Source organism: Dreissena polymorpha, chromosome 5 (genome assembly GCF_020536995.1).
Source record: "Dreissena polymorpha isolate Duluth1 chromosome 5, UMN_Dpol_1.0, whole genome shotgun sequence".
Lineage (NCBI taxonomy): Eukaryota > Metazoa > Mollusca > Bivalvia > Myida > Dreissenidae > Dreissena > Dreissena polymorpha.
The window spans coordinates 92904867-92929380 of NC_068359.1; the positions used below are offsets into that span (position 1 = coordinate 92904867).

General features: G+C 30.8%; 1 long non-coding RNA gene across 3 annotated transcripts in view; it reads right to left on the reverse strand.

The window, feature by feature from the left end:
* LOC127832607 (uncharacterized) overlaps nucleotides 1-24514 on the reverse strand; it is a 56668-nt gene that overhangs the window by 27079 nt on the left and 5075 nt on the right. Inside the window, exons 2-3 of one of the 3 annotated variants that reach the window (XR_008026982.1) lie at nucleotides 9480-10150; nucleotides 8379-9242 (exon numbers count right to left, since the gene is read on the reverse strand). This is a non-coding gene — a long non-coding RNA (uncharacterized LOC127832607). Of the gene's footprint in view, nucleotides 1-8378; nucleotides 9243-9452; nucleotides 10151-24514 lie in introns of those variants that run through there. The other 2 variants (XR_008026983.1, XR_008026981.1) reach the window with 2 other exon arrangements.

Here is a 24514-nt window from a genome sequence, read left to right on the forward strand (position 1 = left end):
TTTTCCACCTAGTGTGTGGTCAGTTTTTTCTCCACCCAGTGTGTGGTCAGTTTGTTCTCCACCTAGTGTGTGGTCAGTTTGTTCTCCACCTAGTGGGTGGTCAGTTTGTTCTCCACCTAGTGTGTGGTCAGTTTGTTCTCCACCTAGTGTGTGGTCAGTTTGTTCTCCACCTAGTGTGTGGTCAGTTTGTTCTCCACCTAGAGTGTGGTCAGTTTGTTCTCCACCTAGTGTGTGGTCAGTTTGTTATCCACCTAGTGTGTGGTCAGTTTGTTCTCCACCTAGTGTGTGGTCAGTTTGTTTTCCACCTAGTGTGTGGTCAGTTTGTTCTCCACCTGGTGTGTGGTCAGTTTGTTCTCCACCTAGTGTGTGGTCAGTTTGTTCTCCACCTAGTGTGCGGTCAGTTTGTTCTCCGTCTAGTGTGTGGTCAGTTTGTTCTCCAACTAGTGTGTGGTCAGTTTGTTCTCCACCTAGTGTGTGGTCAGTTTGTTCTCCACCTAGTGTGTGGTCAGTTTGTTCTCCATTATGTGAAAAAACTTTGTTTGGGATGATCTTACGATATTAAAAACAAAACCTAATACTTTGGGCTTTGTGGTTGCTGATATAAAATTTTTCTTATCATTGCCTAAATTAATCATCACGATGTCATAGAATGTCTAAGCAGAAAAAAGGAGCATACCTTTAGGAATATTTAATGTAGGCTGATAACACTCGCCCACGAACAATTTCATGTTATATTAAACAATGCCTGCAAATTTAACTGTTATATGATGAACAAGTATTTTGCCTTCGGTCAAGTTTGTGACCAACAAACGGATGAACGCACTTGGTGGATCCAGCATACCAAGCGTTGCAAATACTGTATTCAAGTAACGCAAATGAAGAAATGCAACATGACTAAAAATATTTCACATGCACGTACATGAATCAATGAGCGAACAAGGATTATAAACCCAATCATTTCAATTTGTATTCTTTCCTTTAATATTCAGTTATCATTACATTTTGGCGTCATTGTATTAACATAGCTTGCAGGTAAAATATTGAATACAAATAGTTACAAAATACAAGTACAAGCACACCGTTAACACGCGTTTTTTTTAATGATTCACTACATCCGACACATAACAGGGAACTTAAAAACAATACGAGATTTATTCAATGAAAAATAACAAAAACAATCCTCCTATATAGTCATTTTTATATATGTAGTTTATATTGGTTTTCACGAACGCGAATTGTGGTAAGACTGATATGACAATGTCGTCGATAATACCCCATGAAAACTTATAACAGACGATAGTACCCGTAGCATAAATACTAGCAATACTGGTCATTCACAAAAGAAAATGTATTGACCAAACCAGTAAATTAAGCATACGATTGAAAGGTTTATAAATTAGTATACAACCACCATATATATTTTAGTAATTCCGCAGATTTAATTTAAAAAAGATTCATAATTAACTAAACAGACACAACTAACATTAACCCTGTATTACCTGTTGTTTGAAAGTTTAAGAAGACGATATTTTACAACATTTATATTTAACTTTACTATTATTTTGACTTCAATAATAAACAAAACTTATATTACTTGATCAATTAATTCCAAACGTAATGATCAGAGGGTTGTTTTATGGATCCGGTTCTATTTATTAAAAAAAATGTATTACCAAACACATGGGTGCGACTTTGAATTAATATTTTTTGAAAACTAATCGCAAAAGTTGTTTCATAAAATAATATGGAAGCATATGTTCACATTGGACCGATGAACCCTATCCGTTCAATCATTATTTGTATTTCGAAGCAAATAATCGCATATTCAATTGATAAAAAACCACTATTAAACAATTTCTAAAACGTAAAATAACCGAAGGCAAATTTCAGTCAATGAACATAATTATGTATTATATTAAAGGCACAAGCTCTAATGACTATAAATGCATTTAATTGAACAGCGTGATTTTTTTTAATAATTAAAGGAAACATCCAAATATAATTTTGATTTTTTTTATTTATCGAACTTTATTGGCCTATAAACAACGAATTGGGGTTCTGATGCGCAGAAATTAAACCATGCTGACATAAGAACAAAAAAGAGCTCTTTTTTACCGAAACATAAAATGTTAAATATTATAACGTGAAAACTATTGCCAATCGTATAAGGATTTCACAAATATTGTACTATGCTCATTGCAGATTCGCGACGCATTTCTGATTATTGTGCAAATATAAGTTGCAATTTGTCTATATGAAGATCAATGAATATTATTTTAGAATAATTAACAACCGGATAATGCCTTGCAAAAACTTTCTAACACAATGAGTCTAAGAATGAAACGTGTTTACCATATTCCGATAGAAATAACTTTGTTCATGTAAAACAGTCAGTGCTCACAAGAACGTGTTTGTATTTATCATCACGAGCTCAGTAATTGATTTTCAAAAACATCCCCAGAAAGACGTATAATTAAAATAGCATTTAGCTTATCACAGCATATAACGTCCAAGCCGATGACTAACCATATACATATTTTATTATCATAATGAATAACTAAGCGGCGGTAATAAGAACGCCCGAACATATCTTAAATTGCATGTAAACTAATACGGATACGTTTAGTATGACTTAGTGTACATGATTAAGCTTATTTACTGACAAACACTGATTTTTGCAGACTCCAGGTTTTCTTATAAAGCAATATTACACATTATGCAATGTAATTACATATTTTCCTAATTATGATTTGCTGCATTATAGATTTTGAAGCTTTTATAATAAGAAGTGACTTATGAATGTTTAACATAATTTTAGTTTTGTAAAACTTTTATAAGTTTGCATACAATTCTATCACATGAAATACTTAAGTTACAACCAATGCTTGCAAGACTACATTTGGACACGAATTATTATCAGCATGCATGGCAGTGACTGTAGACTACCTTAAATTGGGCGTACACATACCATATTTCCTGACTTATTCTAAATGCACTAATTCTTATTGAACACCAATTGAAATTTTTATATCGATTTCGTTTATTTTAATAGATATTGTTTTCAATAATAATTTATTGGTTAAACGGGATCATAGTTCCAAATGTTCTGATATCTTATGATTCTTTTATCTTTGATTAAAATGATTCAGATAAGCGAAGCGATTATTTATTTAAGGATATTAAACTTACTAATATAAATGCATATGTTATTTAACAAATAAGGTGATACAATCATTCAAAATGATAGTTTCATAGGTACCTTTCGCAGCTCAAAAGAAATAGTATGTGCACCTTAATAAATTAGACATTAACACAGGCTGTCAATTAAAGCATTTTTAAGCTTACACTACTATGTGCGGAAAATTGACTTATGTCACAAAAGTTGCAAATACTTTAAAAAAAAGAGAGACATTGAATGAGCAAGAACACACTGAAAGCATAATATGTTCGAATAAAATGGAAACTAAACATCCAGTTCAATTAAAAAGACACATCATGATGTGGAATAAAATCGTTATCGTAACACAGGAAGTAACTGCAATATGGGTGGCAGTTAAGGCTGTTAGAGGATCGTTACACGTGGATCGTAACACATGACATCTCATAGGAACCATTAGAAAGACATTCCATTGGACAGGTCGCCATTCAATAGTTCTGTTATGGGGGAACGGAGAGAACAGCGGGGTCGGTCGAATTATATTTTTAACATCATCAAACTTACCTCTATGTTGATAAAAATGAAATGCTGGCAAATAACAATAAGTGCACTAATTACTACATAATGAAATTATTAAAATTCTTGATCCATGGCTCATGTCGGTATTAACTACTGATTAATTTTCATTGAATGTTCACATGTGTACGGAAATGTTTAAACACAGCTTTAAAACAATATGGATGATTTTTACTGACATTAACATCTTTTATTTAAAGCTTTTGATTATCAACACTTCAAAACATTTTCCATTGAACTCCATTAGAAAGCCTTATCGATATCATACAGTTTTTCCAACGAACGCAACTTCATTAGGTCATAAAGTAGTGAGTATCGGCGACAAGTTTTATTGAATGCATCCTTTTTATCAGAAAAAATGTTGTGTAGATAACTATGTATATTATGTCTGTTGTGTAGATAACTATGTATATTATGTCTGTTCCAGGGTCGTTATGTTTTGCATGTTTCCATAGTTTCTTCGTTTTATATCGCAAACATAACATGTTTATATTGACTTATACCTATCCTATAGTCGATGTTGTACTTGCTAACATGGGTCAGACAGAACCTGTCAATACAGCTTAAGCTCAATATCTTTGCTGATATTCCTTCATACGATATGCAAGTGTATATTACACAGGCTGTACAAAGAGTACACCGTGCTTAATTGATATACAGATGGCTGTTTGCAGAATTGATTGTATTTAGTGATGCTACATAACACTGAAATATAATATTCATTTATTATGCATACGCATATAAATAGACGTGTCTAGTGTTTCTAATCAATTGATGTAACATACGTTCAACATTAAAATCCTGCATATAACTGTGCGTTAGTAAATGTCAGTGCGCTTCGAAAATTGATGATATTTGGTTTTGGTGTTGTTGATATAATTTTTTGTTGATGCAAGTTTACAACGCGTTAAGTCATCAACGGAAAAAGAGACCATTATAATTAGTTTTGTAAACGGTCTCCCATTCCGATCATCACACTATGCTTGATTACACGGAAAACAGACTAATTTGCTTTTAATTATTTTCTGTTTAGCCCCATTTTGGAAAGAACAACAGTACAATAATGAAGTCACATACTATTTTAAGTTTGATTATGTTGGCAGTTAATTCACTGTGAACTTAAAAACCATTTAAATATAAAATTAATCACATTGATATTTTGTATTATCCCACTACTTAGCATAGAATTCATTATGTAAATGACTTAATATTTCCATAAACTAATTGCAAAAACACGTAACAGTATAATGTTTACATAATTTAAGTACACGTTAAGCGACTTTACGTATCCTTAAAATGGCATGTACACGTTCCACATCAATTTGTCACATTTATATTGTAAGCTACGTTTCCTATAAAAAAATATAAGCGGAGCATACATCGCTATTTCAAAGTATGTTCAAACATAATACTAGAGTGATCTGTGTGTTTTTTCCTTTGAAATATAGTCTATAACTTATGTTATTTGCTCATATAAATCAGTATGATCTTTACTTTATAAACGGAAAAACAATGCAACTAAGAATCTATTCCTATAAAAAAAAAACGCTGCACTTGTTGAGTTAAACTCATTTTTATTATGTAAACAGCTTAACGTCACTGTGCCAGAGCAGTATGTAAACGCGTTGAAACAAATGCCGTAAGTCGACAAGACTAGTCACAGTCTCACTACAGAAACCTGAGATCAATACCCCTGCCTTAATCAGCTACGCCCACATCTGATAACCAACGAAATGTGATATTTTAATTTTGTGCCTTTGCCATCAGCACATGAATAACATGAGCAGAATCTATAGTTTCAAATGAGTTTTTATATGTTTCTCCTTTTCTTGGTTATCACAGAATCCCTGGAGTAAATGCTTCAATAGTTTTCCACATTTCAATTTAATGCTCAAATGTACGCTCTCATTCAGAATTGAAATTATAAATATCGCACACGAATCGACCTTCATTTGTATCTTACAGTTCACATAGCAACAGAAAAATAAGTCCCTAAACATAGGCTATAATTTGTGGACATCTCTGCTTTTGTTTGTCACACGATTTTCTCTCAAAACGTTCTTATTTTCCGGAACTAGGTCACTGTGTGTTTCTATGGGAGACACGCCATGTGCGATCTTAATATAGCTTTGACAGACATTCTTCTTGATGATCGATAGAGTTTAGACATCACGTGTCCCGAAGAAAATTGATAGATTCCAGTAAACGAGATTTGCGGTGAATCAGGGACAAATTGCGAAACTTTAAGTTAATTGATGTCTATGTTAAGTCATACAAAAAATGCTGTACTGGAATTCGTGACACCATAAATACGATGAAAAATGGATATTACGTTGACAAAGATTTCCATAAATTAACTTTCATGTAGGGTTCATCAAGGATTTGACCATCATATACCTTGTTTCTTTTTTTAATGTTATGTTTTAATAAAATACTTGGAGTAAAACAATCTGTGTATGGTAACATGTATACAAAAGTTTAGGCAGGTAATAACTTTTGAAAGTCGTCGTCATGAGAATTGTCTCAATTAAATGCAAATAATACGGGTATACTATTCTGAAACCTTTTTTTAATAAAGCATATTATTTTAAGCATTTATTTAAAGGAACAATGTTTAATTATAAAAAACGCTCTTTTATAATTTGGAAAAAGTGAATTTCAAGAATAATATATTTAAAATATGTCCAATAACGTGTTTTAATAGTTTAATTGTGTTATAAGACACAATGACACTATTCAAGTTTGTATGTCTTAAGTAACAATAACACTGATAAAGAATAAACCATTATGATTCAAGTTGAAAGTTTAGACTTGTTTTCGTTTTCGGTCTGCATTTGAACATTTAATATGGTTTTTGGTTAATTCTGATGATCAATTCTGGGCTTGATATGACGTTTTGCTGACCCATAATCAGAGGGGGTAATCACGTGACAAACAATATGGCGACGTCCATGCCGAGGCAGGTATTTTTCGTCGATTTATATCCTTTATTACTTGTATTATGTTTTCTTATTCCGCTCACTTTCCAGCCATATTTGGAAGAAAGTTTCTGGCTTTTATTTCATAGTAATACTCGCTCTATATCTTGACTTTACTCGGTGCCAAATTTCTTAGCGGGATGACCTAATTTGGGCTCCAATAAGAAAATTTGCACCGAGTAAAGTCGAGATATAAAGCGAATTTAAATACGAAATAAACGCTAATCACCGTTTTACTGATATGGCTGGAAAGTGAGCGTCATTTGAAAAATAAACAGAAGAAATTAAGGGTATAAAACGGCGAAAAATGACTGTCTCGGCATGGACGTCGCCATCTTGACTATCACGTGATTACCCCCTCTGATAATGCTGTGTATCCACCGCTCAACGGCGATGACCCGAGCAGTATTCATTGCTACATAATGTGTTGTTTTGTATGTATAGTCATGTAAAAATATATATCACATGGTAACATGCAATTATATCACGTTTCTTAAGTTTCATTTGACATTTTATTACGCATAACTTTTACTGTAAACACGTTGTATACCGGAATTTTCAAACTGGTAAGGCGAACATGAGGAAGACCTAAAATTGTACCAAACATAGCGAGTCAGGGGAAGTTGTGTAAGGTATCTCAGTAATTTTACCTCTTGCATGTTATATATTCAGTGTATGCAGGATGAACTTACATTTAATTGTTTATACAAAAATAATGTTGTTTGATTCATCATTGTGAGTGATCTCTCTGAAACTGCAATATACCGTATGAAACATCGTGTTTCTTTCAGTGGGGTTATGCATTTTTGTTTATCTCCAAAACACTTTGTATTTTATAATATCAGAGTATCTTAGCAAATTAAATTTATTAATACTATCAGCTCTAGCTAGGTAGCCCGGTCATTTAGCGAACATGTTGTTGATCATATCAATAATCCATCTTTATGTAAAGATTTCAAGCAGATGGGAAATAACTTATTTTGCATAGTAAATTTAATTATAAATAAGAAACATATTTTATATATGCCAATTAGAATATATCTGGTGGTTACAAGGTAGAAATTCGTTTTTTTTTGCGCTTTTGAACTTGAAAATAATCGCGTTTGTCGAAATGGACGTATACGTTTAGAAATCCTTATTTCGGTTTTAAAAGCGGTACCGTTTGAAAAACAATAAATTACTTGCTTACTAGGCTATAGATTTAATTTTATGTATGCCAATTAGAATAAATCTGGTGGTTACAAGGTAGAAATCCGTCTTTTTGCGTTTTAAAACTTAAAAATAATCGCGTTTGTCGAAATGGACGTATACGTATAGAAATCCTACTTTTAAAAGCGCTAGCGTTTGAAAAATAATAAATTACTTACTATGGCAATTTTGCACACTTTCAGATTGCATCTATATGTATTGATTAACATGTATTTCATTTCAAGGTCAGAGGCAACGTGTGCTGCTTTAATGTTTTGTTTAAAATGTTTGTAGTAATACATGTATATGTATTTATGTGTGTCGTCTCTATCTTTCCCATGTTTGATAAATGTTGTGACACACGACGCTTACATGGGGGTTGATAATTGGAAACATTTCGATTTTGTTAATAAAATGATAGTATAACATAAAAAACTATAAACTGCAACATTAATAAACTAGTCAAACTCGTAAACCAATTATTTGCAATATACTGTAATCTAATTGTGTATTTAAAACACTTAAGGTACAGAACATCCATAAATTCTGTAGCTATTCTTTCGTATAATCATTAAGTCAAATATAGAAAAGATTTAAGATTTATATAAGACTTCTACAAATCATGTTAGCAACATACTCAAATCCGCCTTTGATCGCAAGGTTTTGGTTTTCTCAATTACACAATTATTATTGGTTCATTGTCTCATGATCCACATAAGAAAGAGTCCATAACAATTTCCGAGTTGCGTTTGAAAAAGAGACAGTTGAACGCAGGGAAATAGGTAGATTGCGATATTAAAAATGAATTTGGTAAATTTGGAGTTATGGCTTTCTTAACGGTCAATGCAAAATATTGGGGCCATGTGTTTATTTATAAGAATATGTCAAGGCGTTCAGTTAAGCAATTCACTCTTTACCTGAGTTAGCTGGTTTACCAGAACTAAGTGAACTTACTAATGCCAGTAACTGAAAACTATCCTAAATTCAGTGATACGGGACGAATGATCCTATAAAGAATGTCATGACCAATCACCACACGAGTTGTCGATCTCCACGCAGAGTTGTCGCTCCATTCTCTCACATACAATCCATGTAATTTCAAGAAAATTCGTCCAGATCATTTTCTCGTAATTTAAAATAGGATATAATCTTAATTTTAAAAAGTGTAAAAATATCAACTGAAACATTTTTTATCACGTGGCTGAGCTATCGCCACGTGGTTGGTTATAAAGGCATGGATTTGATCGAGCTATGCTGGTTCTAGTCAGATCTCTGCGCGAAGGTTGACGAGTTATGTGGAGAGTCGGGTATCGGATTTTTAGTCCAGAGTTCAACCAACTGAGCTAGACAGAAATAAAATTGATCGATAACAGTCTAAAATCAACGGTAGCGAATGTTAAAATTCTATTCCAATGGTATGTCAAAACACATTTTGACATCGAATTAATTATTAATAGTTTTGTCGAAAAATATAAATGGTAAACATTCTGTACCGGTTATATGACTATTGTATCGATAAGCAGTATGTATGAATATAAATCAATAAAAAGAAATATGTAAAAATATCATTTAATTTTTACCATTATCGTGAAATTTCAATAATACATCATCAGTAGATGGCACATTTCTCGAGTAAAACAGACGCACACCATTACATTTGTACGTATTTCAAATTTCCAATGCTCAAATAATTTGCAATCATTTGCCATATTTGTGGACAGTCTGCAAGTAGATAGCAGTAAGTGGCATGCATGCGAAGCACTGTCAGGTATCCTCATTGATTATCTGTGTTAATATTCGAATTGATTGAAAACGTCAATATTACAGGTATATGTATGTCAGTAGCCGCGAACATTGAACTTCTGACAGGTACAACTTGAAGCAATATGGGACGTACTATAAAATACCTCTGAGGTTGTGCTTATGGCCTCAATGGATAGTTCGTCACTGTGTCCAGTAAAATCCAATTAATGCACATTCGTATATTACAGACAACAGTCGTTAATTTCAAGCAAAACACCAGCTGTTGCCGCCACAATATGTTTCTCACATTCAAATATTAATTGGGGCAGATTCAGTCGTGACTGCCTCCACTTGGCAAACTCTTCAGTCATTAGGTGATGAAAGTAACGACGCAAGCATGATTATCATGCGAAATCATCATGTATCGTAGATGCAATATGATTGGTCAATCTGCGGTCCAATTTCATCTGTATATTCCTCATATTGTACCGAACTCATGTTCTTGCACCTGAAAGCACAGATTAAACAACTTGATTTCAAATATAATCAAAGAACGTACACACGTTTTACAATATGTTTAGCCTTATCAATATTTTATTTTAAAACCCATCTCATTTTCAATAAAAATTTTATTTGAAAAATGAACAGTGAAAACTGCATATGAGTATTTTCCTGTTAGTCTTTTTACTATATTTTGTTAGTATCTTTCACATTGCACAACAAAACAAGTGATTCCTTGAATTTTACCAATTACATGCCCTGTGACTATAGCATGTCAATGGGAGATTATAGTATATGCTTTCTGTGAAATTATTGTGACAAAGCTTAAAGAGATATTTTCACAGATCTGGGCCAAGTTTGAAGTGTTTTAGTAAAATGATAGAGTGTGACCACGGACGGTGGAGTTGCATGAAAATGACAAGAATAGAATTTAAGAACGAAAACACAGACGAAATAGTTCGACTTATGGGCCCGAACCGGTGTCCTTTGGATCAACTGACTATAGTATAAACCGCTGGACTAATATCCCTTCACGGTCCTTTTATAATTGATCTAAGTGGTTCACGTGTTGTCACAAAAATTCAGGAGGATCACAGAATTGCTCCACATTATTCAATCGTTACCCTGTTGAAACGTTTATAATTGTATCACTTGCAAATGATGATAATTGATTAAATAATAAAGATGTATTTTCGGTGTAAGTCTAAGTCATTAGTGGTATTTCGCTCCATGCTTTTTTGTCATTTCGACAATCTGTTATTTAGTCACTTTAACTAATCTATTTGGTCATAATTTGAGTGTGTGGTATCAAGTTTCTGTTACTTTTATTAGTTATCAAAATGTCGTGGTGATTCCCTTTTGCTTTCCAAGAATCAAAATTTTATTTATTCTTAACTTAAATATAATTCGGATAAGGTCTGAACTAAAATCCCAGGCCTCGTTATCTGATACATATAGCGCTGAAAAGTTGCTAAGGTTATTATATGTTCTTGAAGAGCTTTAAATGGAAATATAATACATTACAACAAACACTCGTACACGTTATTCCTTATGTTTATCCGAAACCGAATAATGCAAAGCATATTGATTTAAAATGTAATTGTAACCAGTCTCGTAACATTTCATGTCATATCATTTACAATTATAATACTGTTTAAAAAGTTAAATTACAAGTGAAATAAAATATAAAAGAGCATTATTCTTATTATTTATTTATTTATTTTTTTTTATTTTTTTTTGGGGGGGGGGTATGCTAAGCTTTTGTTAAATTATAATTAAAAGGCTATTATATCAAATTAATTGATTGATGTGTTAAAAAAACTTCAAAATTGTTCATAAGACGTCGTGATACATTTTTTGTATGACTCTTTCCTAGGATTCGTATTTAACATTTCTTACGTATGTTTCATTTACTGCTTTTATTTAAACTTGATATGTATATTAAATTTAAAATTTACATGAACGATAATTATTACATTATAACATTATTGTGTAAAATGTTAGATATACTGCAAAGTCAATAAAGTGAATCGATGTGAACCAAACAGTTATCGGTCTTGATCCAGCAAAGACATTTGTATGGCGTCCAGTGTAAAGTACTTTCCGGTGTTTCGTTCTTTACCAGTGGTGCGAAAGGGACAAAATTGAGTACGTCATAAACTTCACAAGTGCAAACACATGTAAATCTCGCTTTAATTTAATTTCATGCAAATGTAGAGATTTTAACAGCGGTAGCGGTTAACAATGAACACGCTGTTGTTAATAAAACAATCGTCATTCAGGAAAATAAGTGCTTTGCTGTGTATACACTCTGTATCTTTTTCAAGGGCACATGAAGGCCAAGGGTAATGTATACTTTCTGTATCTTTTCAAGGGCACATGAAGGCCAAGTGTAATATATACACTCTGTATCTTTTTCAAGGACACATGAAGGCCAAGCGTAATAACATATTTGAAGCACTGTTGGCGTTCTACATTTTATACAGTTAAGGCTTTTTATGTATGTGTCATGTTACATTTAGATAACTATTCAATAAAATTGGGATAGATTATGTTTTCATTCCTTCATGTTGTATGTTTCGTACATATGTATATGCATTCTTGTTTGAATAAATATGTTTAAACTATTCTTTCACGTCGAATCACTTCGAGTATGGAAACTGTGGTAGAAATATATACATTAGTCACTCGATAAAGATACATTCATGGCAGAAAATGACGGGTTCTCTTTAAAACGTCGCTTATATGTATATAAATTGTATGGCTTTACGAAGTTCCAATTAACGAATGTTTTACTTCAAAACAGCTATTTTCCAAACTATATTTGTACAAATGTATATGAGTATTACTTTAATATTAAATACATGTACGTAAATAAGTTATATTTCAAAGTAGATATGTACCGCTAAGATCGCTAGCTATTTACATACGTAGTAAGGTTCTATGATGTGTTATATTATTACACCGGAGAAGTTCGTTGAATGTTGTTACATTTGCTATATCTAAGTATCATTTTGTTAAGTTTTGTTTTTCTTGAACTATAGTCTAAAATACATTAGAACAAAAAATAAATTCATCCTCGTTTTGTTACATGCATATCATAGTCTGTTTTCGTTTGGGATGCTTCTGAGTATGTCCACCTTCATTCTATTTCTAAATAAGTTGCTTATTCTTAACTTGATGCTAAAATATTCATTAAAAGAGCCCACAGTGATTAACCGATAACAAGGTAAGTTAATGTGTAGACGATTTCTAAATAATGTTCAATGTATGAAAAATTCAAGGTTATTCATCATTAAACCAGTCTTTCCATGGAATTACCTGAATTAATAACCAACACTGTGTATTAAGAAATAAATATTGTATACATGTAACACACTTTATTAAAGACTTGTTAAAAGAATACTGCGGTGTAACTTAGTTCTATGTTGCGACGACAATATTACGTATGAATTATTTCATTATTTTAACTATGAAGTCGAAGATGTAATTCTCAGCGTCATCATTGATGTCACTAATAAAACTATTGTCGTAGCAAAGTGAGTTTTTGCTACCATATTAGCCAAAAACGCCCCACATATTCAAGTTTTATGTCAATAAATATAACGCTCAACTTTGGAAAACGTATATGACCAACTTTGTAAAACAAATGCATTAGCAAAACACGGATGTTACAGATAGCATATGAATTACCTACCGGCAAAAATACAGATGTTTGTGTATTGTAATATATTAACTAAGCAACAGTATATACTATTTTACATAAAGAGTATATACATGAGGTAAAAAGAGTCATGAGAAATAAGATTGTAAGGTTTTAGCTAAGACAAATGAAAATTGACAATCCTAAACAGACACAATTTGCTTTAATGGTTAGCATATGAACAAGCTTATAGATATGTGTATGAAGACATTAACTTGATTACGTAACTTAACGAATTGGACAACGTGTTACTTGTCTTGTGATTGCTTGTTAGTTGAAACTATAATTAAAGTTTATTTTTCAAATACATAACAAGAAAAAACACACACTAATGTATACTTTAAACAATAATGGCGGTTGCGTGTTATAATGCTTGTTTTTTGTATTTAAATATATTTGTTTCATACAATACTGAAAAATATTTCAGAGATTATATGATAAAACTCTGGTAAAAAGAGTATTGTTTTTATAATAGTATAATTTATATTAATATTAACAACCAAGCTTTTTTAAACTAACATTTACTTTGTTTATATTCTTCCACGAGTGTAAAGTAAGTTTATCCCAACACAGGAATAATGAAACCCTCAAAACGTTAAACACATTCAATATGACCACCCACTTCGTGAGAAAATTCAAGGCTAAATTACGTTATTTAAGCAATTTAAACGTTTTAGATGTGACATAAATTTGGACGTATTTATACTCGTTCTGTTTGTGATATTTGGACGTATTTATGCTCGTTCTGTTTGTGATATTTGGACGTATTCATACTCGTTCTGTTTGTGATATTTGGACGTATTCATACTCGTTCTGTTTGTGATATTTGGACGTATTCATACTCGTTCTGTTTGTGATATTTGGACGTATTCATACTCGTTCTGTTTGTGATATTTGGACGTATTCATACTCGTTTTGTTTGTGATATTTTGCTAATTAATACTGATTTCTTCGTAGAACGGTGCATAACAGTTTTAAGCTGAAACTTCATTTGGTCAACATACTTTCTTCCGAATACATTGAAGTACACAAACAATTCATCGTAATTAGGATAAACAAACACGTTTTAAACATCATATTACATTAAAAAGTCATAAGACAAATACTTATCACAGACATATACTTCATAGATCAGTCAAATTCTTTTTGAAAAGAACAGAAGTATAATTATACAAATTGTTTCATGTCACGCAAATTCACATCAAGTATAAATAAGGGGAAAATATAAGTGGGGCAATCCTTACGATAGGTTTAATCTTATATGATCTAAAAGTGCGGTAAAATTGTTCGAATATGTTAGACAATACATTTAACCTGCTTATTTTCTTTTTATTAGTACATGTGTTATAATATAAACATCGGATACCCGTATAACCGGAGAAGGCTCTGCATAATAATCAACTGTGTGTTTAAAGCTATGTCATTAGGGCACACAGTTTGCCTACATATTGGGAAGCCTTGAGATGTGCATCGTACGTTAAATCCTTTCATGATATTAAATAAATAAAATAGAATTAAGTAAGGTATGTGTGCTTTAACAGAATGATAATATTTAAAAACTAAAATAGCATTTTGGCTATCAATAATATGATGACTAATATATTAATAATATTTACTTTCGTGCGAACTTATTGAAGCCATGTCAAAGCCATGTTTGTGAATATCACGTGACTATTTCATTTATATAAAAACATATCTATTAAGGCAACCCATTAAAGGGGTCTTTTTATGTTTTGAAAAATTAACAAAATGAAAAATAAAATGTTTCAGATTCGCAAATTTTCGTTGTAGTTATAATATGTGTGGGGAAACAGAAATACTGGACATTTATCATGCTGAACAATATCCATTATATTTATCTTTTGACGATTTAAAAACCTATTTTTTTTTTAAAGCGTTGCAACACGTAACGATTGAATAATTTGAAAAGTTATGTTGTTGTCTTTTTATTTTGTGATACTACGAGGACTGCTTATATAAAGTATATAATACATCGTTCATTGTATTAGCACTGATGTCCGAAAGGTCTATGTGATAACTTTTACTCCAGGGGTCAGCGGTTCGAGCACAGTTGAGGGTTACTTTTTTTCTTTCTTTAATTGTATTCTTGTTTTTTTTTCTGGAGCATTTAAGAGCCAAGTTTACATTTATCAATATAAAGCATTTTTGACAAACCTTAATACATGCCAAAATATGTGAAAAGTCCCTTTAATTCATTTTGAGGTCCATTTTCTATTGTATTATTTAAAGCACATTTATGCTTGCCAGTTACCTTACACGAACATTTTAAGATCCTATTTGTCTTTACGTCTCAATATTCGATCGTCCCTTTTAAATTAGGCGGCAGTACCGTCTGCATCATCCCATTTACTTAAACACTTTTATCATAAGGGTTTCAACATTTATGTAAGTATACCAGCCATTTAATGGTTATACAACAAAGTCATTCATTATTTCTATCTGGCACACGCGACTAAGAGGACGAATTATATGTTTTGTTCCTTCTGCTTTAAAAAAGAAAATACTTTAAACAATAATATTGCGTAAGCGCGTTGGTACTAACATTTGCAGAATGACTTTACTAGTTTATTAAATGAGTTGAAATATTAAAATATTTCCAATGTCTGATCGTCCAGTTTGGAATATGACTGTTTACGTTTGTCGATGGTGATATTAATTCAAAGAGCTGCCTGTCAAGTTTTCATCGAATTCAATTAATTACAGTAAAACGTCTTGTGAATCAATAAAAAATATAAACTATAACATCAGTGTATAATCCACATGTAAAATAAATTGTTTACCAAAACAAATATGTAAAAATTGTGTGGTTGTATGAAACAGCAAGTGCTATAGGCTGTGAAGATTGCGGCTGGGAACACGTGACTTTGCATAGTAACCGTTACCAGAATACTAGACTAGCCATGCTATCTCGTCTTAATGATAAAAATAGTATTAATTACTTTTTTACCCTTTGAATACAGCTAACGTAGGTTATACATACTCGACTAATACAGATAATTGCGCTTTTTGGTTATACATATTTTAACTGTACTCTCAATAATCTGTGTTCGAAGATTATAACACTTTATATGGAAATACATTTCAAGCGCATGTGATTGTGTCAACCACATTTCAAGCGCATGTGATTGTGTCAACCACATTTTGAGGAAAAAGTTTTAGCCCACTCTACTTACTGGACTTTTTAATCAAATTATGCTGAATACAGTGCTACATTTATTTTATGTTCCGAACTGAAGAATTCAAACGAGACAAAGATAAACAAGTTATTTTTATACATAAAGAGAAGTAAATGGATAAAAATGTTGAAGTTATCATGTTATAAAAAAGTGCAAAACTGAAATCAGAAAACTTCAAACGTCCATGGTATCTATATAGTACCAGAGAGAAAATATTGCTAGGTCGCTGAGTTGCGAGCAGTTTTGCTACAACTAGTGTATTTTAATGTTAGTGTTCTCATACACGGCCTCACACATTGCTCTTCTTGACTTTTTGTTGTCAAATTAAACATAAATAATTATGCGTGTTTTCGTCGAACTTGATTGTCGAAAAGTAATATTAACGGATAAATACATATAGTACGCTGTGTAATTTTAGACGTGTTCTATTTTTAAATAGTGTAAACAAGTTTGGTTTGCGCAATATTAAAGTAACAATACCAAAATGGTGTAATATGTTAAATGTTGTTTTAAGCCTTGAAATGTTTCTGCATTTCGATAACAAATTGCTTTTAGTATGAGCATTTTGTCTGCTTTCCTGAAAATCAAACAAGATTGTATTGCACACTTATTTAAAAATGTCATTTGTAACACGAAACCAAACAGTCCATTTAATATAAACGAATTATTACATAGATAAATAAAAATACATAATAAGATGCGAAACCACCGTTATTGTCAACCGTTTTATGGAATAAAATATACAAACATATTAAGGAATGAGATGTGACGGAGATACTGTACCAAAGAATGGCCCAATATTGTTGACAGAACAATACACTTTTCTATTTTGAATTTTTTAAATCGAAACTAAATAAGTTAAAAAAAGTTTTTAACATCGTAAAAATAGTATTGTAATAAAAAAACCTGAAAATTATCAAATAAATAAATGATTAGTGTTTAGTAAGGTCACAAAACTTAAAATATCACCTGTGCTAATCTCCCATACGAACCATTGAAGTGACAATATACTGGACGGGAAACAGCGGGGTTAATCTATTTCCCAAATAAAAAGCGATTTTTACATTCTTATTTGTCTTTCTGTCAGACCATTTAGAAATTATTAATAGATTTTCCTTATAAAAATGTGCTTTATGTGCGTATATTTAAAGGGACCTTTTCACGTTTTGGTAAATTGACAGAATTAAAAAAAAACATTGTTTCACCTAAGTTAATGTTCGTTGTAGATGATATTTGAGAGGAAACAGTAATTATACTGAACATTTTCCATGCTCTAAAATATCTATTATATGCATCTTTTGACGATTTAAAAATCTGCAAACATAAAGAATTGTAATGCGAAACGATTGAATAATTTGGAGGGTTCTGTTGTTTTCGTTTTATTTTGTGACACTTCGAGGATTGCTTATATAAAGTGGTTCGATCCCAGTTGAGGATTACTGTTTTTCTTTGTTTAATTTTATTCTTTTTTTTTTACCGGAGCCTTTTATATCCAAATATTACATTTATCAATATAAATTATGTTATGACAAACTTCAATAAATCTGTGAAAAGGTCGCTTTAAAGTAACAAAAGTCCCTTAGTCAGTATATTTTTAGCGAGACAGTAGACTTTGACCGCCGATACATTTTATTTCACAATTCTACACTTAAGTTTGTTATATCATGCTGAATCACCGTTCAATAAATGCCGTCATGGTGCGTTGTGTATACGTGATATGATATATGTATTTTATGTTTGGAAACTATTTATAAACAAGATGTGTTTGTGAAACACTATGTCCCCCCATATATTTGACCTTTGACCTTGAAGGATGACCTTGACCTTGACATTTCACCACTCAAAATGTGCAGCTCCATGAGATACACATGCATGCCAAATATCAAGTTGCTATCTTCAATATTGCAAAAGGTATAGCAAATGTTAAAGTTTGACGCAAACAAACAAACCAACAAACCAACAAACAGACAAACCAACAAACAGACAAACAGACAGGGCAAAAACAATATGTCCCCCACTATAGACTCGGGGACATAAAACACAGCAAAAGTAGAGACTACGGATAAAAGAAACACGATAGCAACAAACGAATATAGGTCACTCGATTGCAAATATTTATAAGAAAAAAATATACAAAACCTTGGACATGATAATGTACACGAAATTGTTTAATAGTGAAATAAGAAATATATACGAAATTGCTACAAACTTAATTTTAGTGCGATCAGTTATAGCCAGATTATTGTTATCTAGACGTTTTGCCTCTGAAAACATTTGAGCCTCGCTCTGTGAAAAGGTGTTTTAATGCATGTACGTAAAGTGTCGTCCTAGATTAGCACAGGCTAATCAGGGATGACACTTTCCGCCTAAACTGGATTTTTGCTAAGAAGAGACTCTCTTCGAAAAATATCATAAAAGCGGAAAGTGGCGTCCCTGATTAGCCTGCGCAGGCTAATCTGGGAGGACACTTTAAGCACATGCATTAAACATGCATTAAACCCCCTTTTCATAAAGCACGGCACATTTCATCTCTCGTTGTGACGATTGGCGGAAAATTAGACTTGACATTAGGTAATTGAAATGACATCATACCAGAAAACGGCGCGTTTTGTTCCATCGTGTCTTCCCATTAATGAATTAAATAATAATTATTTTAAGTGATTACTTAAAATAAATCTAAAACATTTAAAACTGCAACGGCCCTTTCGTTATCATTATTGGTATTTTTTAAAGAGAAAATACATTTTCTCCTTTCGTTAAACCAGGTTTTGTTACAGTTTGCTGTTCGTTTAATCATTTTAATCGTTTATGTCTTGCAATATACTTCGGTTATTATTCTAATCAGGCATCAATGACCATTTAAAATTGAGTTATGGACAAAGTGGCTTGAAATCCAAATGTCATTCTTTGCCTGAGATATAAATACATAATATAACTATTATTATTTTAAATTCGTCTTTTATTGTGATATTTACGATGTGAATAAAATGTTTGAATATCCAAATGTGTACACTTAAAAATGAATAATTTAAATTGCACATACTATCACGTTTTTTATCAGATTTGTTCTCGTATTAATTGTTATATAAACAACAACAGCAACAACAACAACATTTATTTAGCAATAAAGCTTGCAATAAAGCTTCCAGCCTACAATGGTAAATATAAATACAATATTGTTTGAAATGTTAAATTCAGTTTTATATTAAATATGATTTTGTTTTATCTTTTTTATATGATTGAACATATGATCGATAACGTGTACACAAAATATGCAATTTCATGTTATTACAAGTCTTAGGACGTTTTATATATGTATTGAATAAAGGAATTAAAATTGAATTCTGAGCATTAAACAATTTGTATAATTCCGAATTGGTTTTAGATGTAATCGATTTGAATTTAAGAACGTTGAACACGTAAATTAAAAAGTTGATTGAAGAGTAAACATTTGCTTATGATTTTAATTTTATTGTTTAATATTGGTACACTAAGAGTTATTATAAAAACATAGGTTTAATTTAGGATTTTCGGCATGGTCATTTTATCATCGTATGAGTAGATTGTACAGCGCAGGAAATACATAAAATTATTAGTATTATTCGCCCATACGATTAACCTGTAGTATAATGAAAGTAGCAGTCCGATTTTAAACCGAAGTTGCTTTTAGAAATTTTTGCTAGATTTTATATTACATTTTCGTATAGTATCGCTATTTAATACAAATTTGCCGAGTATACTTCTAATGTACTGTAAATGGTATAATATATAAATCATAAAGCGTTAGTATTTCAAAAAATGTCAAAGACAAAACTATATTTCTTACTCCTGCAAATAAGCATTATATATCTTTTTTTTTGAAGTCTAAAGACACAGTCCTGTTCAACTTGATTTTTTTGGACAATTAATTTGTGTGATTTAGAAAATGAATTTTTGTGAATACATTAAATCGCTAATTTATGTTGAACAATGTATTTGCATGTACCCCGGGAACTTAAGATATATAATAAATCTACAGTACAAAATATCATATATAATATTTCAGTCAAGTTGTTAAATGGAACACAATCCTAAAAACTCAGTCGTGTATATATTTTATTTATCAAATGACAATAATGTATACAGCAACATATATGTGTTGAATCTAAAAAGTATTTTCTGAATACGTTATTATACTTACATATGATTTCATTGATATTTTATATAAACACAAAACAACAACAACAACAACAACAACATTTATTCAGCAATAAAGCTTACAATAAATTTTACTTCTGGTTAAACACCAAACAATAATGTTTTTTTTTCGTAACGTAGTATATATTCTTACATTGTACGTTTTAAACAGAAAAGACCATGCTCATGTATAGACTTATGGCCGATGTACGAATATGACCAAGTAATAACAATTTTCAAATGCACACGTGTGTTTGACTATGAGAATGTATTTCTTTAAATATTGATAGCACTATTATGCTGTAAGATCAGTTATTAGATCAAATCGATATATTTAATGAGGGGCTTAGTTATTTTGTTTCCGATGTAAATGTTTTTTTACATACAAATTATCATGTAATATAAATTTATTTAGAAATTATGTCTTTCTAAGGCACACATATTTTATAATGCCCAACACTTCGGTAATAAGGTGATTATTGAATGTTCTTACACATGCAAAGGAAATTAATGGAATAGTCGATTTTATTACCGTTACCGTGTCTTTGTAAAAATTTAAAAATTTAATGAATGTTTGCGATGTTCGTTTTTATAATTCGTTATCACCCTGAAATATTCAATTAATATATTAACATACGCAAATAACATAGTATATCTTTTAAATGTATCAAGAATAAAAATTAGTGCACTCTTTTTAAAACGAAGTTTTGATATTATCTTGAATAAACACATAAACATAGCTGACATTATAACAGAGGAAACACCTTTGCAAAGCTGTCACAACACTGTTCATGCATAATTATTTAATGTTTCTTTATCTTAAAATGTTTATCAAGCAAGTATGTTTATAAACCATTTAATATATGTGTTGAATGATTGTTAACAAATGCATGTGAAATATGCTGCATCCTTTAACATGTGGCACCCAAAATGTCCGTAGTCGCAGAGTTATTATGGTACAGTCGTGGTAAAGTTTAAAGAGTGCAACAGTTTCATCACTGACAGAACTTAGCACATGTGCAACGGTCAACTATATACCATTTGACTCGGAATTTTGCATAAAAAGATCAAAGACTGTACTCAAAACAAACATATGGAACATTATACTTTCTATAGTACCCAAATTGTCTATCATAAACAATAAACATGAAATTTAAATGACATTTAAATTTTCGATATTTTCTAGTTTTTGTATTTTATACAAGTATATGTTATACATATATTGTGTACTCAAAAGAACACGTATATTATTTGTTAAACGCATGTATTGAACGGTACTATGGGAACTTGATCACACGTTTAATTACATTGTGTAAATAATTGCTTAAAATATATGCTTGTTTTCCTTATGTAAAAACATATCCATAGTAAACATTTTACATTCTATAATTTATAAATTGACATCTACATTTTTCAGATTTTCCTTTTAGAAAATATATCAATTCTTAAGTTTTACCTTCAAACAACTAATAGATAAACACGTTCATTCTTCAGATTTCACACTATGATTTCATTTCAACACGATTAATATTTTGCTTCCTCCTTTATCAAATTAAAGAATTAAAGAGATCATTTCAACATACCCTTGAGTACAAACATAATACAACAAAGTATATACACAGTTGGTCAATGACGGACATAATTTTTAACATAATTTTTAAAAGAGCCTAGATAAAAGTCTTAATACAAAAATGTGTATACAACCTGAACTTAGATGAACGTCTTAATACAAACAATTGTTTACACGTTATCGTTTTTGTATTTTTTAAATTAAATAGATAAATAAATGTTAGTACTTGGAGAGAAAGTATTGATAATAGGTCTCAATTTTAAAGCTGAAAAAATTAGATAGATTTCGGGCATCTTTTCATTGTCAGTCTGTAAGAGGTCAATACACTTGATCATGTATGATTTCTTCCAGTAATATTTATTTATATTCTTCTTACGAAAATAACTAAACATTGCGCATTCAAGTAAATGAAATTCGTCATCAAAAACGTTACAGTGTTTGCATTTTCTTTTTTGAAACGGTATCTTTTCAGGCTTGTGCCATCTCCCTTCTTCCACTGTGGGCATATACTCTAAACGAGTTAACGCAATTCTAAATTTGAAACATTTACTTCATTCACATATGGTTGGAAATTAAAGCTACGGTAATGGCTATAACTTCTACCTCTGATTGTGTTTTGCATTTGACTTAACCAGGTTGGCAAAAACATATCAGATATTCGTTGTTCAGCTACTGATAAAAATATATTTCTATCTCCTATCGCTTTAAAAGAACATACTTCACTAAATCTTACTATGTATAATAATATAAGTTAAACCATCTGAACCAGAAGTATTTATATATCCACTATTTTAGGCTAGAAGCTTTATTGTAAAATTTATTGCTGAAATAAATGTCGTCGCCGTTGTTGTTGTTGTGGTGGTTGTTGTTGTATAGATACATACATCAGGGTTGTTAATGAAACTAAAAGAGGACTTCTTTAACATAATATTTAATTTACTTTCTGAACGGAATGTATTATTATAACATTTCATCGTTATTTATGGCGCGAGAAACCAGTCGCATCCTTAGAGTTCTTTCCCTTTATATGTAGTATTCAAACGTTGAATTTTGTTCGCCGCCATTTTATATTCGACGCAATTTTGGTGATGCCTTAATTCGCGGTTGGAAAGGTATGTCTCCTTTTCTTTTGTTTTGAAAAACACGCTGTAACCAATATTGTTAGAATTAGAACGTTATGTTATGACATAATATATATTGTCGATAGATAATTATTTTTAATTAGAGTTTGTAAGTGCGGAGCTATTTTACGCATTCCTTATTGCCATTATCAAGAGAGATTCGGAACTTCAGTAACGAAAGTCTTTAGATATATATTCAGTTTAAAAATAGGCATGAAAGTACTTTTTAAAGCGTTTAAAATGATTGTATTCATCAGTCTATGAAATAAATTATCTTTTATTAAAAGTTAAGATCGATTGTTATATTACTAGTCAATCGTATTTATTTTACTCTATCTTTTGCGAGTAATATATTATTGTTCAAAATATACCACACATATAATCATTATTTTGGATTCAATCTTAAAATAAAAATAAATATTTAGTTTAAATATGTTATGCTTGACAAACATAACTGAAAGGTATGTAGTTATAAGTAAACAAAAAAGAATTTTGCACGTTTATACATTTGGTTTAAAGAGGTAGTATTAGCTGATTTTTTTAATTGAATACTTACTTATCAAAACAAAAATAGGTTTATATGTATGTAAATATGTATTTTTACTTAAATAAATTTTAGAGTAACGACATCACGGGAGAAAACATTTAAAGTACGTTACGAATCTCAACCAATCTTTATATGACCAATAATACATCTTGTAGATAAATCAAGTACTGATTTAATAAATATATCAGAACGTTAGTAAACAGTCCGTTTCCACTAACTGTGTTAAATAAACTGTTATATTATTTTAATAAATATTTCAATATGAATACGTACATTAATTCATTGTTTGTTTCATACATTCAGTTAAAATTATAAAACAGTGCTGTTTTGAAAGGTACAATTCGGAATGAAAGTAAGTTGATATATTTTACAAGGTTATGCAGTTTACACAGAAATACATCTAATGAAATTAAAACATTTAAATACTGCTTGATGATTTGATGAGAGATACGGAAATAAATGATCGTTAAATATATATTATTAATATAATGATTTTATTAATTTTTCGTTTTAGGTTTATTCGATATTAATTTTGTGTAATACATAATAATATTTAAG